Source organism: Sus scrofa, chromosome 9 (genome assembly GCF_000003025.6).
Source record: "Sus scrofa isolate TJ Tabasco breed Duroc chromosome 9, Sscrofa11.1, whole genome shotgun sequence".
Taxonomy (NCBI): domain Eukaryota; kingdom Metazoa; phylum Chordata; class Mammalia; order Artiodactyla; family Suidae; genus Sus; species Sus scrofa.
Genome location: NC_010451.4, coordinates 16,042,788 through 16,059,686, shown reverse-complemented (window position 1 = coordinate 16,059,686; position 16,899 = coordinate 16,042,788). Strand labels below are relative to the sequence as shown.

Sequence of the window (16,899 nt, the reverse complement as noted above, 5' to 3'; positions counted from 1 at the left end):
TGAGTTTTTAATTTATTTTTTATTTTAATTTTTATAATGATTTTTATTTTTTTCCATTATAGTTGGTTTACAGTGTTCTGTCAGTTTTCTGCTGTACAGCATGGTGACCCAGTTACACATACATGTATACATTCTTTTTCCTCACATTATCATGAGTTTTTAGTTTAAATCTCAGTTCCATTACTTATTACCTGTGCAAATTTGGGTACTCCTAACTCCTTCTATTCCTAAACCACATCTGTAAAGCAGAGTCTTTGAACATCTATCACATATAATAGTTGCTAATAATAAATTATATGTACACATACATTCATGTCACTTGGAAAATAGCTGGCCTGTATAAAAACCACACGAGGGTTAGTTATTGCTTTCATTCATTGTTGTTGATATAATAAGATTGTTTCTATTATGAAGGACAGGTCATTGAAGCAGAGGTCTTGAATTCAGATCATGTAGCATTCATTTACACTCTCTGGGCTTTATTTTGTCTAGCTGTAAGTTAGGCATAAGTCAGAAAGGTGATCCCTACCTCACAAAGATCAAGATGTCAGACTCAAGAAAAACAGATACATGAAAGGAATTTTAGAACTGTAATGTTTTATACAATTGCAAAGAGTTGTTATTTTTATGCTACGTAATAACTAATGAAAATGAAATAAAAACATACTGATAGCTACCACTTTTGTATCTTATAAAATAAGCTCTTAAATATATGTATTTACTAGCAGAAGAACCCAAATATATCATTGTGTTATGTGTATCAGTGCTCTTAGTATTTTATCAAAAATATTTTTATCATTGACATTAGTAGTCTTAATGTTTCTTATTGCACAGTTCTAAAGTTAAGACCAAAGCATTTTTTTTTTTTCTTTTTAGGCCCACACCTGAGGCACACCTAGGCTAGGTGGCAAATCAGAGCTGAAGCTACCAGCCTATTCCACAGCCTCAGCAGTGCAGGATTCAGGCCACATCTGCAACCCACAACACTGAAGCGTGTGGCAACACTGGATCCTTAACCCCCTGAGCAAAGCTAGAGAGCGAATCTGCATCCTCTAGGATATTAGTCAGGTTCTTAATTGGCTGAGCCACAACAGGATCTCCAAGATCAAATTTTAATTGAAAGAAAAAGAATATGATTCTCACCATAAATGTGACACCTAAAAATAAGAAGTTGGGTATATATAATTAAGTGCATAAATCAACCATAGTGTAGCTGTAGGAAGAATATAGCGATCATTGTTGACTAGATTTTAGTATAACAAACTTATTTTGCTGATGGGGAGATGGAGAATCAAAGATCAGTGACTTTAAAGTCACTGAATGAATGGCAAGATCAGGTCCCTGAATGGATCACACTGTATCCTAACAAGTACAGTTGTGATGTACTCCGAGTTTGTGCAAGTTACCAGACTTCTGTCTTCGTTTATCCAACTGTAAAATTGAGATAATAGTGTATACTTGACAGGAATGATGTAAGAGTTAGTTTAGGTCTGTGCTTTGAAGATGTGACATTCTCCCTCAAAGGACATGTAGTTAATATTATACATTTTAATCCAACATTTCTTTTACTTTATATAGTGTAATACTCATAATGTAAAAACAAGACTGAAATGATACTATGGCATTTCCCTAGGAAATTTATTGAGTCAGGTTTATTATAATCATGCTTTCTAATAATCCATAAAACATTTATGGTGGACATGCATATATCATAAAATTTTAATGTATACATGCATACCTCAGGTTTAAGAAAAAAACTTAAAGGTCATTAATTTAGTAGTATTGAGGATCTTAAATATCTCAGTTTAGACCTCAGTTGTACAACTTCCACTGAATTACTTAAGTGTTAGATTTGGCATTGATTTAATACTTGCGTGTTTTGAAAGCACAGCCTGAAAGCAGTGAGGCAGTAAGTGTGCACTGTTGGCAGTGATGATAATAGACTTTTCCTTTAAGTTCATTTTCATGTATTTTCTTCCTATTATTTTTCTTTCCTAATTTAAAACATTTTCTTAATAGCATCGTATAATTTTACTTTCAAATAACCCCCATGCCTAACTGACATAATAGGTCCCCACTGAATATTTGCTGAATGAGTGTATGCTCCAAAGTGTCACTCAGTCTATTCATATTATTTCAAAATTCACCGCAAATACACTTCTGTTACAGTGTTCAAAAAATTATCTTTTCCTTCTGCCTGAGCTCTAAAGATATCCGCTTTCTATATTCCTTACTTGTCATTCTTGTCATTTAGTAGCTGAATATTATTTCAGACTTAAAGTTGAACCCTTAGGCTTCAAGTCTAATGGGAGAGAAAGGCATGTAACCCAGTAATTACAACGTAGTTTAAAAGATGCTAGGATGGGGTATGTTCAAATTATTGTGGTAAAGAAGATGATGAAACAAGTGTTAGATATATTTATGAAAGCTCCATAGAGGAGATACCATGTGAACAGTATCTTCTTGAATAAGGAGAATTTTGACAAATGAGAATTGATAGGAAATTCATTCCATTCAGGGACCCAAATCAGAATGTCATTAAGGGAAGATAGCCTGGGGATATTGTGAATCTTTTGAATTTCCTGCTAATTTTATAATTTTCTTATATGCATTGTGAGATGTAGTCTCTCATTCTCTCTCTCTCTCCCTCTCCTCTCCCCCTTCTTTCTTCTTTAATTCTTCCTTCTTTTTTTCTTGCTCATTTTAAAGCAAGGTCTTACTTGAGCTGTTTTTTAAACTCAACACTTTTTCCTGTACAATAATGAATCTGGAAGGGTATTGGCTGTGTAGAATTGAGGAGTCTATGTTCCCACTTCTCTTCTGTTGCATGTCATATTGCAAATTCTCAAAAACAGAATTGGAACCCTATAACAATTTTAACTTTACAATATGTTGTGATTTATTCCTCCTTTTCTAAATTTTGGCCCTGATATAAAGTACTCATCATCTCTTTGCTTTGTACTTTCCCTGATCAAAGCAGGTCCATGATATTTGCTGATTGAAGACTTTGTTTTTGTTCTTGCACTACACCCAACACCTTAATCAGCAACATGTTTGTGATTGGTTGAAATTTTTAAAAGGGATAGAAGTAGTGAAATCATGCCAACTGTACCAAGAAGGAACCAGATAAAATTAGCTGAAACTCGTTGGCTTTTATGGTCACACCCTTGGCAAATGGAGGTTCCCAGGCTAGGGGTCGAATTCAGAGCTACAGCCTCTGGCCTATGCCACAGCCACAGCAATGCCAGATCTGAGCTGTATCTTTGACCTGTACCACATCTTACAGAAATGCCAGATCCTTAACCTACTGAACAAATCCAAGGATTGAAACTATGTCCTAATGGGTAACAGTCAGATTCATTTCCACTGAGCCACGATGGGAACTCCAGAATAATACATTTTAAATGATGTTTTATTAACAAAGAAATTATTTATTCTCCTATTAGTTAGTTAAGGCTATCATAGTGAAGCATTACAGACTGGATTGCTTAAACAACAGTTTGTTTTCTCATAGTTCTGGAAGCTAGAAATCTAAGATCAGGGTTAACTTCCTCTAAGGCCCCTCATGGCTTACAGATGGCTGTCTTTTCCCTCTGTCTTCACCTGGTCATTTTTCTGGGCATATCTGCATCCTAATCTCTTCTTATAAGGACACCAGTCATATTAGGTTAGGTTCCACCCCAATGACCTCACTGAACCTTAACTACCTCTTTAATGTCCGTATCTCTAAACACATTCATGTTCTAAAGTACCGGATATTGGAACTTCAACACATACATTTCAGAGGGGCAGAATTCAGCTCACAGCCCTCCCATTCAGAAGGAAGAAGACATTTAAATCTGCTCAAGAGCAGCTTGGGAATAGAGTGAACATGGTTATCTTCCCTGGAAGTTTCTCTAGGAAGTGGTAATGAGTTATGAACTGTCTGGGGAAAAGGTCACATGATAGAATGGGATCAATCAGAAAATGTTGCTATGGCAAATGACCGTGTAGTATGACAGCTACTTTCAGGAGTATTGATAGAGGAGGTGGGGCCAGAAATCACATTTTCAGTTGTTAATGGCAACATGATCTCTGCTGCTTCTCTCTACTAAGGCTTTAGTCTTTGTGCTAGCTTCCCCTTTATCCTTTTCTTTCCTACTGCACCTTTACTATTTCTGGTGCTTTGTAAGTGATTTTAAGAGTAATTTTATTTCACTGATGCAATGGGTTCAAATGCCAGTGAATGCCTAGTGGTACTAAGTGAGAGCTGATGGATTCTGTCACCAAAGGCAGTGGTGGGATGGGAGCTAGTCTAGTCATCTCTTGGGTTAAAGGGAGAGAGAAGGTGGGGGTTGTGAAAGGCAGCAACTGCGAAAGTGTGGAAAAGTGTGTTTTCTCCTCACAGTTTAAACAAAGAAAGGGTGTCAGAAATGGTGGCATCTGGTCCTCCGTTCTGCCTACACTAACACCAGGTATCTCACAAAGGGTGAAATTCATCTAGGAAAAGAAAAATACTTGGATAGAGCCTTGATTATATTTGTTGTATTCTTTATGATGGGTTACCATGCCTTATCATTAGTTTATTTATTTATTTATTTTACATTTCTTTTTTTTTTTTTTTGTTCTTTTCATCTTTTCTAGGGCCACAGCCGCAGCATATGGAGGTTCCCAGGCTAGGAGTCTAATCGGAGCTACAGCTGCTGGCCTATGCCACAGCAATGTGGGATCTGAGCCGGGTCTGTGACTTATGCCACAGCTCACAGCAACACTGGATCCTTAACCCTTTGAGCGAGGCCAGGTATCGAACCCTCAACCTCATGGTTCCTAGTTGGATTCGTTTCCGCTGTGCCACAATGGGAATTCCAAGTTTATATACCTACTTAAAATATTCAATAGTGAATAATAGTATAGGTAGCAGCAGTAGCATTTGCCAAGTTATTAGAAAATAACTTGGGTGTGTAGAAGATTGAGAATTAAAACATAAAATAACTACAAAATCTCCGAGGTTTCCAACTAGCATCATTTATGTGTTTTTTTAGCTTCAGTATCAGTATAATAACTGCTCTAAAATATCTGTTTTATGCTTTATTCTCACCCAGAAAATGAAAAGAGAGGAAAATATGGGCTTTTTAGATGCAATTTTAAATGGATCAACATGAAGCAGTAAAAACTGCTATAACACTGAAGTGTTTCTTGGTCTGGGTGAATATTGTTGGAGAGATATGAGGGGGGTTTACATTATTCTTTGCTTTCATTTGTGGTGACCATGTTGGTTTATTTCCAACTTTCAAATAGTCATTCATTCAATAAATATAAATTGGTTATCTAAAAATGCCAAGATCAGGGAAGCACAAAGATCAAAGAATTCAAAATTTAAAGAAACAAAATGTTAAAACGTTCCATGGGAAAAACATGAAGGGAGATGTGAAGTATACCTTCAGGAAAAGAGGCAGGACAGTTGTACAAAAGCAGGATATATGATCTGTGCCTTAAAGTACAAGTAGTTTACAGAAGGATAAATGGAAGATAAACATCCTAGCAAAGATAACTAGAGTAGTAAAAGTTCTGAGAAATCTTCTTTGTGATGCTAAGGGAATTGACTTTTGCCTGTAGACAGTGGAAGATCCAGTGATAATTTTTAAGTAGGAACATGACATGGTATTATCTTATGCAGGTACTTTGGAAAGACTGGAGGCCAGGTAACCAGCTGGGAACATGTGGTCTTTGTCTAAGCTGAGGGAGGATACTTAGTCATGAAAGAAGATGATAGTGAGGAAGGGAAGGAAGAACTGGATTCAGGTCAAAGAAAAAAGACCCTTTGTGTTCAGGACCACCAGAGATTTCTAATGCTAAATGGATCAATACTGCAAAAAAACACTTAGGAATGACCTTTTGCACTTACTTTGAGTGGGGTTTTCCACTCTCATGGAGAATATTGCCTAGAAAAGCAGAAGCCTTAAAGAGCAGTGGAATGAGTCTAGGTCGATTTGTTGCAACCGATATTTACTGTGCCCTGTTCTAGGCATGGGAGAATGAAGATGTATTAGGACTGTGATTCTTGACTCTAAGAATATACAGACTGATAGACCTGCCCAGCTAATTTTGGAGTCTTAACTTTTTGTACTACTGTTCTCTCTCTCTTCCCAATACTCAAAAGAAATTTGTTAAGACAAATTTGGCCTTTAATTAGGCAAAGGCTAGAGAGTAGTATTACCTCTGAATAGTAGAATAATCTACTTCAGAGTAGATTACCTCTGAAGTCCCTTGCAAAGACTGTAAAATTCTCTAGTCATTTCTCATTCTGCTCTAAACTGTCCCCCCATACAGCAGTCATCTGAAGAATGACTGATATATCCTATGATAATTCATTCAATTTGGGAAAAATGTGTTTGAAAGCTGAGTCAAAAAAGTGATATGTGGAGTTCCCGTTGTGGCGCAGTGGTTAGCGAATCTGACTAGGAACCATGAGGTTGCAGGTTCGATCCCTGGCCTTGCTCAGTGGGTTAAGGATCTGGCACTGGCCATGAGCTGTGGTGTTAGGTTGCAGATGTGGCTCGGATCCCGCGTTGCTGTGGCTCTGGCATAGGCTGGCGGCTACAGCTCTGATTCGACCCCTAGCCTGGGAACCTCCATATGCCGCAGAAGCAGCCCAAGAAACAGTAAAAAGACCAAAAAACAAAAAAGTGATATGTATAGCCTTTTCCAATTATTCATGCTTTTCCTGCTTCCCCTGGGATCTAAAAAAATAAAAACCTAAACAGAATTAACTCTCAGGAACCCCAAGAGTTTCTTCCAACTAAATGAACCCAAGGCTGCCACCATCTCCTAAAATCATAATATTCAAAAGCCTGTCACCTCTCCTGTTACTCTTTTCTGGACTGCCTGCATTGTATTTGCCTGCACCATGCGTGACTTTGAAAGTGTGGCATTTCGCCCATGTGATGTGAAGCTGAGCTCTAAAGTTTATCATCAGAGATGGCAACACAGGTACATTTTCACTCTTCTTCCAACACTGGTGAAATATAAGTTGGTACCACTTCTCAATCTGTTTAAAACCCAAGTTCTTGTTAGATTACTTTCATTGGCTTGATAAACTTCTCACACTCTTCAGTCTAATTTATGAGGCAGGACTTGGAACACATACTGTACAGATCACCTTACCCTCAATATAATTTATCAAAAACTTTTAATGGGGTTTTATCTCCACTTTTATTAATTAAAACAAACAAAAACAGAGTTTGATAACTGAAACTGTTGTGATGGCCCTCTGGCCCATATTGTTTTTTCAAGGGACTGAGGCTTATAATGTTAATCGAAGGTCAAAGCAAGACCCTGTGGACTGAAGCTTGATGAGTGAAACATATGTTTGCCTAAATACTGCTGATCTTCCAAGATGTGCAGCTGAGGGGAAAAAAGAAGCTGGAAGGTGTTAAATTGCCTCCTTAACACATTCATTGTCTCAACTTTGAATTTAGATGCTAATATGCCAACACGAAAGTTATCAGGGAAATTGTGATTTTTGAGTACGCAGCATAATGTGAATGATAACATCATGTATTTTGGGCTAAAAAGTAAGTCTAATCAGAGAGGGAAGTTTCAAATTGAGTACAGGTAGGTAGTTTTTCAAAATCCTCAGAAATCTTCTTTGGTAAAATCATTCATTGATACCATTTGAAATCCAAATTGAACATATCTGGATGTTTTTTAATTGTTGTTTGTATGTGACTCAGTTTTACCAAAAATGAAATTTTGCTCGTCTGCAAAACAATCAGTAGAAATCAAGTGAGGACAGGTTAATAATTAAAGTCATCCATAGGAAATGAGAAGATTTATTCATACAACATTTACTATACAGAAGCCAGGCCATGGTGCTGCTTTACACAGAAGTTGGAAGAGTGTCCATATTCTTCCTAAAATGATCTGGCTAATGTTACTTTTCATCTGATTTTGAAGCATTAAAAAAAAATTGAGTACTAACCAAAGAATGGCAGATCATTCATTTGTTTACTACTTACTCTTTTTCAGTAAAACCATGGCTGGTTAGTTCATTGATAAGAATGCTTGTATTGAAAAGATTAGATGCTCTCAAATCTAGACATTTCCTCAGTTATTGCCCCCCTTTCATCTACTCTTCCTTCCCTTCTTCTTTTCAGACTTCCTTCAGTAAGCTTATCCTGAAAACCAGCTAATCATAGGCAAGCACTGAGAGGAAAAATGTCAAGTTCCTTGTGTTACTGATGAAATACAGCAAGGGTCAGCAATTTTAAGAGTAAATATTGTAGTCTTTATGGTCTCTGTCACAGCTACTCAGTTGTGCTGCAGTGAAAACAAAGCCATGTGTGGCTGTGCCCCAGAGAGATTGTATCTACACAAACAGGCAGCAGCTTGGCTGGTGCAGTAGATGCACACAAAATGGTACGGGAGGTGGGCAAGGTGTGCAGAGAACTCGGGCTCGATTACCAGTTTCATCTCTTTCTAGTCTTGCTAATTACCTCATTCAGTTACCTCACTTACAAATGTAGATATTGCTGTTTGCTTGCCTGATTTGGGTTATTGTGAGGATAAAATTGTAAGAGTGACTATATTTCAATTTAAGTCTGTCCTCTCTTTTCAGGTCAGCTTTCATAAGCGTGTTATATATTATCATTTCTAATCTTTTGTGGTAATTGTAGTCCTTGTATATAACTCTAGAGAGCAGTAGCGAGACCAATCAGAGAGCAGAGATTACCTTTCCGCATCTTCTGTCCCTTATCATGCACTGTTTTGCACTGCATGTACATTGGTATTCAGTTTGATTTATGTGTCCATTTTCTACCATTTTTGAAACAGAAGAAATGTGGCACAGGATCACTAAAATGACAGGTCCAACATTAGAGATTTATAGTGGCAGAATCAAAATAGCAATCTGTATTTTCTTATCACCTAAGCAATTACAAGGACACAATTTTTTAAATGAAAGGAAAAAGTAAAATAAGGACCCTTAAAATTATAGTATAGATGCAGAGAAGGCTTGTATACTTGCTTACAAGGAGAGTAATTTTACAATATATAGCCATGCTTCTCCAGTTTGGTAAGTGAATAATTTCAGTGACTGAGAAAGACATTAAGACAGTCAATATGACAATACAAGACAGGAAAGATAATTGTTCTGATAAGATAGAGTTCTCCCTTCACAGTTTATTCCAAAAGACAAAATGTCTGGAGGTTTTGCAAAAAAAGTATTCCCTACCTCTTTATCAAAATTGCCTATTTTCTTTATATGTGACATTATGGCTCAGTGTTCTTGCTGTGTGTGTGTGTGTGTTTTCCCTTTAAAAGGAATCTGTAGTGTATACTAATAGTCTCTTGATGTGCAAGCTGCTTTTAAACCACATTAATCTTGAGGCTATCGTACATTTATCTTGGCTTCTCTGATGTTAGCTTCTGGGCTATAATTTAAGCTTCCTTTTATGTAACTGATGCTTATGAAGCTTCCAAAATCGCTGTATTTTATTACTTGAAGATTTTAGCAAGATTGAGTATATCAAATATACACTCTGGGGAAGGGTACTTGCTCATATTCTGCTCTATTCATGTTTATTTGGAAAATGTTCTATTTGCTTTTTCCTACAGTCACACAGCCCTGTACACAAACTCTGAACATACACAGTGTGATGATGAAAGATGAGGAATAAGACTTCTGTATCCTTATGGAAGAGTACTCCAACTTTAAATTCCAATCTTCTTTACCCTTAAGTGCTACCCCAGATTATCTTATTCATCCTAGCTCCCTCTAACCCTCATTCATTCCAGCCATACTGAATCACAGTTCCCATCAATGCCCACATCTTCCAACCTCTGTTTTTTGTTTCAGTGTAGTGTTTTTTTTGTTTGTTTGTTTGTTTTTAATGAACTTTGACGTTAGATAGATAAGTCTGGGGAGTCATGGGCCACAAAAGACTTTGATTCAAGAAGACTGAGAAATCAGAGATTCTTTAAGTAGTGGCCATAAATCAATATCTCCTGCTACTCACTGTCTTTCTTCTTATAAGGTAATAAATAAGCTACTTTATATACAGCAAATATCCTGAGCTGAGGCATCATAAATGCAGTTGGGTTTGAGTTTTTCCATGCTCTCTTTATGAACTGTGAAATTAGATGATCTAGAATAATGGAATGGGCCAAATGTCTAAGATTGAGCTAGCTTCTCTCAGCTATCTCCTATTAAGAAGGATTGAGGGGAGCTTTGAAATGTTGGATAGAGTGTGAGTATTTATATTAGTCCTTCTGTAGTATATCTGTGTGCCACTGAAAAAGCTGCAGGGTTGCTCTAAGACTCATTTACCGTCTGTGAAGAATGGAGAAGATGATAAAATAAGGCAGATACTACTACATGTGCCATTTACACCTGCAAGTCATAATAAATGTTCTTTCTCAACCTCCGGTCCTATAAAAGCACTTCCTGGGTTTCCTAGGCAACTAGGGGCCACTCTTTTTGCCTTTTAACCTTGAGTTACTTTAAAAAAGGCACATGACCTGTATACACATACTATAAAGAATCTCTAGGGCCTACTTTTCTCAAAAGTAGCAAATGTAATTGGAAGGCATTTTAAAACGTTTTAGCTTATCAAACGTGCTTTCTTATTTCACAGAATACCTAACACTGAAGGAATGTAAGTCTGACATTGTGTTCAACTAAAGGTATTCCCCCTGACTTTAAGGCCATTCCCTTACATTTTTCCTGCTAAATGTATATTTCTGGCTAAAGAACATTTAACTGGAATGTCAAAGCCCTAACTCTTGGACCAAATTAGGGGCTTTTTATGAAAATATCCAGTTTACAACCAATTAGGGTTTTGGTCTCCACCTTTACTTAGATTTTTTTTTTTTTTTTTTTTTTTTTTTTTTTGTCTAGAGCACTTAAAATCTTGAGTGGTTAGGTTCTTTCTGTAACTATCCCAAATAAATTTAATGGTCTTGCTCATGGCTTTATCTTTCTGAATACTACTTTGATCCCTATTTCATCATCTAAAAGGTTATGAAGGGGAAGTTTCTCTCTAAGAAGCAGACGGGCATTTTTATCTAACTGAATCATCTGATAAACCATCCAAGAGATGAATACCCCAAAAGAGGACCCTCATTCTTCACTCTCAAAGCTCCAATTCCCACACTGTTACTTAAAAAAACCAAAATTCCCTTGGAAGTTAGATGAACCTAGTAACAACATTCTTTAAAAAAAACAAGCAAACAGGTTTTGGCCATTTTCTATTCCACAAGAAATCACCTGCTCTCTCTGGACTCATGTGTTCTAAGGAGCATATCCTTGGCCAACTTATTCACTGGGAAACTCTCACCTTCTTCAGTTCTGAGTGCTCCTTGAGTCCTCATACACCTCATGGACCAGTCCTGTGGACCAATTAACTTCATAGTCACCACACATAAATCTTTCTCAATGTGTGGTAGGAACAGGGAGATATACTGGAAACATTAATAAAATTGTGTGAATAGAATGAGTCAGAGACAGCGTGGGAAATCCTCCTGTAACAAATCCTTATACTAGCTTCCCAGGAGTCTGCATTTTCAGTGATCATGGTATGGCTATGTCAGATATCTCTTCTAATTTTCTTTCCTGCTTAAGAAGCAGGAGAGGCTTAAGTCCACATTAACTATCTCCCTCCTAACCACTTCTAGGCAACCTTATAGCTCACAGGTCCAAATTTACCCAAACTCTCTATATACAGAAGTGATTACTTTAACAAATTAAAAATAAAATGCAGTGGAATAAGGGGAGCTATTTACTATCCGTAGATTGAGGTTCAATATGCCCTAAGCCCATTTGCCTTATGCCACTTGTACAAGGTAATCTAAAGATGGAACTGACTCAGATAAGTGCGCTTTTGCAGGTGGGAAAATCTCAGAAGAGTATATTACTCCTAAAGAGGCATTTATAATCAATCTCTAATTCAAAATCTAGCAGGATTCCTCAGTTTTAAATCATAATTTTATGCTTTTAAAATATCTTGATATGTAAATTTTTTATGCTTTTCCTAACACCTTGATCATAATATAGTTTTAAACTAATCAGCTGTTTAGATTACATGGAATGGCATACCTTGCCCTGCACAGTCCTTGGGTGCACTCTGGGTGGTGAATGCTAAGAAATGACTGGTCCCATCCTGAAGTTCCTTTGTTCTGTTCTGTGAAAATCTGAAACTTCTGTACTGTCAGATACCCTAGATCTTCTCTCATAGGCACTCATTGCTTTGTCATTTGTTTCTTCCTTGGGATTTGGTCCTGAAAGATTATCCCAGACTTGTTTTGTCATTACTCTACTTGCTTCCCTGGAGGATGCCTTGACAACTTGCAGAATTTCAAACCAGTATCCACCATATAGGGATTGAGGGAGTTTCAAGAATCCTAATTAAGTTCCGCACATGTGCACTCACTAAATAATCAAGTTTTTCTACTCTTTTAGTGATCCTGAGATTCCCCACTTAGCCACATCCTCTGTATAATAGTTCCCTTCACATTTCCCAAAAGGATGAAACATCAAGAATCCCTTGTAGGTTCTACTTCCAACCTGAGGATCTGTATTCCTCAGGCTTATACAGAGAAACTATATATGTATATATATGTGTGTATCTATGTATATATGTGTGTGTCTGTGTGTGTGTATATATATACACATATACATATACAGACAGAGAGAGAATATAGGGAGACTATATATAGATACAGGCAGAGATAGAGAAAGTCTAAAAAGACATTTGGGTTCTAATTCTCAGAAATATGTTATGCTACATGTCAAAGAGAATTAAGGTTACCTATAAGCATACTTTATATTGGAGAGTTTATCTTGGATTATCCATGTGGGCCCAGTGTAATCACAAGGGTCTTTAAATGTGTAAGAGTATAGCAGAAGAACATAGTCAGAGGTAGACGTGATAAAAGGATGGTCAGAAAGATGTAACATTGTTGGGGCTGAGATGGATAAAGGGGTCTATGAGTCAAGGAAAGTGGATTATTCTCAGTAAACTGGAGAAAGGAAGGAAATGGATACCCCTGGAGTTTCCAGAAACAAAAATCACTCCCTTGGAGTTCCCATCGTGGCTCAGTGGAAATGAATCTGACTAGCATCTATGAGGACCACATTCAATCCCTGGCCTCACTCTATGGGTTAAGGATCCAGCATTGCCGTGAGATGTGGTGTAGGTTGCAGATGCAGCTCGGATCCCATGTTGCTGTGGAGGTGGCATAGGACAGTAACTACAGCTCTGATTCAACCCCTAGCCTGGGAACCTCCATGTGCCACAAGTGCAGCCCCAAAAAGACAAAAAAAAAAAAGCAATTGTAAACTAATAATAATAATGTAAAAGGCCTATACTTTTCTTTTAATTTCTCCCATTCCCCTACTATTTTCTTACTGGCTGATAAAAATAAACTGCTTTGTAAAATCAATCTGGGTTCTCTTTGAGCTGGCTCTGTGATCAAACCTCATTATTAGAAAAAACATTTTAGGCACAAGCTTTTAAAAGAACATGTATCTTTAAAATATCCATTTTAGTCTTTGTAGTAATTTAATAGTATTCCCTACCTAAACCCAAGAAAGTATCCTTTTCATTTATAATAAGGACCCCATTTTTGATCATCAGTAAACTTTACTATTACTCTAGGGTGAACCCACAGTCTGGACTCAACTCCAGTTGTAGTACTGATTCGCCTAACACTATACTACTGGACAAATTGTACTGTTATGAGTTGAGTTGTATCCTCCTTCCAATTCCTATTTTGAAGTCCTAAGCTTCAGGGCCTCAGAATGTGAGTTTATTAGGAAAGAGGGTCCTGATTAGGAATTGCAGGTATAATTAGTTAAGCTAAAGTGAAGTCATACAGGAATAGGATGGGGCCTAGTCATACAGGAATGGGATAGGGTCCCTAATCTCATGACTGGTATCCTCATAAAAAGGAAAAAAATGGATACAGACATACACAAACATGGATAACACTCTATAAAGGAAGAGATTGTGTTGATCTTCTGCAAGTCAAAGAATGACAGAGATTAATCAGCAGCCAACCAGAAGCTATGGGAGAGTCAATGAACAGGTCCTTCCTCAGAGCCCTCAGAAGGAATCAACCTCATCAACTTGCAGATCTCATATTTATTGCCTCCAGAAATGTGAGGCAATGCATTTGTGTTGTTCAAGACACCCAGTTTGTGGTACTTTGTTATGGCAGCCCTAACAAAATAATACAAGTACTAAAGTCGTTTGCTTGTACATCGTCACTGAACAAAGCTGCATGCCTACCAACATCAAGCATAGTGATACCTGCAACAACATGTTAAATTCAAAGGCCTTCATGAGAAAGTCCAAGATTACTAAAATCAGATCTGCTCCAGAAACTTCAGTCTCTATTAGTTGTTTATTGAATCTCAAGTGCTTTCTCTTTGGGAAGGACGTTTGCTTCATGACCATAAACTAGGCATTTTCAGAATGACCTTTAAAATCCTTCTTTCCTTCTGCATTATGAAGCTCACTAAAATATACACATTGGAATCTAAAGGAAATTAAAGGTTAAAATCTGCTTTATTAATGACAGAGCCGCATTTAACATGGCGGCTAGGTTTGGTGACCCAATTGGGAACTTTCTGTATCTTCCTAAATTTAGGCCTTCATCCAGTCCACCACACGGAGTTCTGACTCATAACTACTTATTCTTGAGAGACAGACATAGAGTATAGGACCAAACTACAACTTCAGTCCTTCTTCCATGTGGAGGTTTAAGAGTGATGGAACTAGTGCAGAGGCCTTCTCCAGGCTCTTTCATTTATCTGTTGAAGGAAAAAAAAAATCCATGGTTAATAAAAGGATATTGACAGAATTTTTTAAAAAACCAACATGTTGATTTAGTACATTCAGGTTGCTATAACAAAAATATCATTGCCTGGGTATCTTATAAACAGTACGAATTTATTCCTCACCATTCTAGAAGTTAAGGGGTCCAAGATCAAGGCATCAACAAATTTAGCGTCTGGTGAGAGCCTTCTTCCTGGTTCAGAGACGGCCACCTTCATGCTGTTGCCTCACATGGTGGGGGGAAAGGAAACTCCCCAGGGTATCCTCTCTAGTTTCTTTCATGAGGGCTCTACTTTTATGCCCTCATTACCTTCTAAAGGCTCCACCTCCAGATACCAACACCTTGGGGAGTATGTTTCAACATATAGATTTGGGAGGATACATAAGTTCCATCTGTACCACATATAAACAAGTGAGCAAACTAGACTGTGTGTATTTAGCAGTTAATAGTAGGGGTAATCTCTGTCCTAAATGCTAATTTTTCTCACTTAATCCTCACTAGAACATTAGGCAATAGAACACAGAATGATTCTCCATTAAGGTTTACCAGTTGTCCACATTATGTCCTTTATAGGAAAAGAATCCAATTCTGAGTAACATTGCATTGGGTAGTTAGGTCTCCTTTGTCTGCTTCAATCCAGGATACTTCCTCTCTCCTCATTTTGTGATTAAGTGATTACAGATCACTTATTTCATAGAAAATCTCTCAAGTTTAGATTTTCTGATGTTTTCTCAGAAGATTTATTTTATTCATCCTTTGGAGGAAGACCTCTTAACTGATGTTCTGTATTCTCATTACATTCTGTAAGATTGCACATGATTTTGTTTTTTCTCATTGCAGTTGATGTTCACTTTGATCACTTGATGAAGGGGCTGTCAGACAGGCATCTCCATTGTAAAATTACTTTTTTTCTAATTAGTAAGCATTTTTTTTGTAGAGTTTCAAAAGTAGCTAAAAGTCCCACTTCTCAAACTTTTAGCTTTTTCTCTAACATCACATGCTGGTCTTTCTTCTGCACAAAAACATTCCTCATTCTTCACTGTTTACTAATATTTTGCCCCATGCTCCCATCTCTACTTGAGGACACTCTCTGAACTTGATCATGTTTCAACACATTGCTCTACATAACCATAGCTTTCCATGCCCACCTTTATTTAAATACCTATCTTATTCTGCCCCCCCAATAGTTGGGGGGCTGATTTATTAAGAAAGGAAAAGAAAATGAGAAACAAATAATTATTCCAATATAAAAATTAAAGACAGGAGTCGTGGCTCGGCAGTTAACGAATCTGACTAAGCATCCATGAGGGTGAAGGTTCAATCCCTGGCCTTGCTCGGTGGGTTAAGGATCTGGTGTTGCCCTGAGCTGTGGTGTAGGTCACAGACCTGGCTTGGATCCTTTGTTGCTGTGGCAGTGGTGTAGCTCCGATTAGACCCCTAGCCTGGGAACCTCCATATGCCATGGGTGTAGCCCTAAAAAAGCAAAAAATTTAAAAAATTAAAAAAAATAAATGATGGAAGAGAATTGAGATGTGGATACTTGACTCAAGCTTGTTTACCCCTTTGTTCAAAGGCTGATTTAGTTCTGGAGAGACAGTAATGAAGAATAGATCCTCCGTGGTGGTAGATCAAAATATGATATTTTTAATCCTTGCTTTGCAGTGTACAGGGTATTTTATCTTAGAAAATTTCCTTTTCCTCTCTCTGCAACAGTTGCTCCAGTTGAAAATGAAAGATTTTCCTGAGGATTCTCCATTATCCTTTTGTTGCGATGATGTTCCTTGTTGTACTGAAGGTCAGTGAAAAGGTCCTTGATATAGAAGCTGTGTTTCTTCCTACCAGCATTTATGGTTTTCAGTGTGCTTTTTAAAGAGCTATCTCATTTCATATCCAAATTAAGTTACTGATAGTATTGAAAAAAATCAATTCTTTATCATTATTCTTGCAATTGGATACCTCTCTGACTTATGACTTCATTATATCAAGTAGAAGTGGGATCTTTTATTAGATTTTCATCTTGTAGTGGGAGGAAAGTCTAGGGTACATGGAAATTCAATTATATATTCAGCAACTGAGGAAATA

The 16,899-nt window shown here is 37.3% G+C and overlaps 1 long non-coding RNA gene across 1 annotated transcript in view; it reads left to right on the top strand.

Annotated features, from left to right (window-relative positions):
- LOC110262273 overlaps positions 1-16,609 on the top strand; it is a 53,906-nt gene extending 37,297 nt beyond the window's left edge. Inside the window, exon 3 of the long non-coding RNA XR_002347101.1 lies at positions 16,531-16,609. This is a non-coding gene — a long non-coding RNA (uncharacterized LOC110262273). The remainder of the gene's footprint in view (positions 1-16,530) is intronic.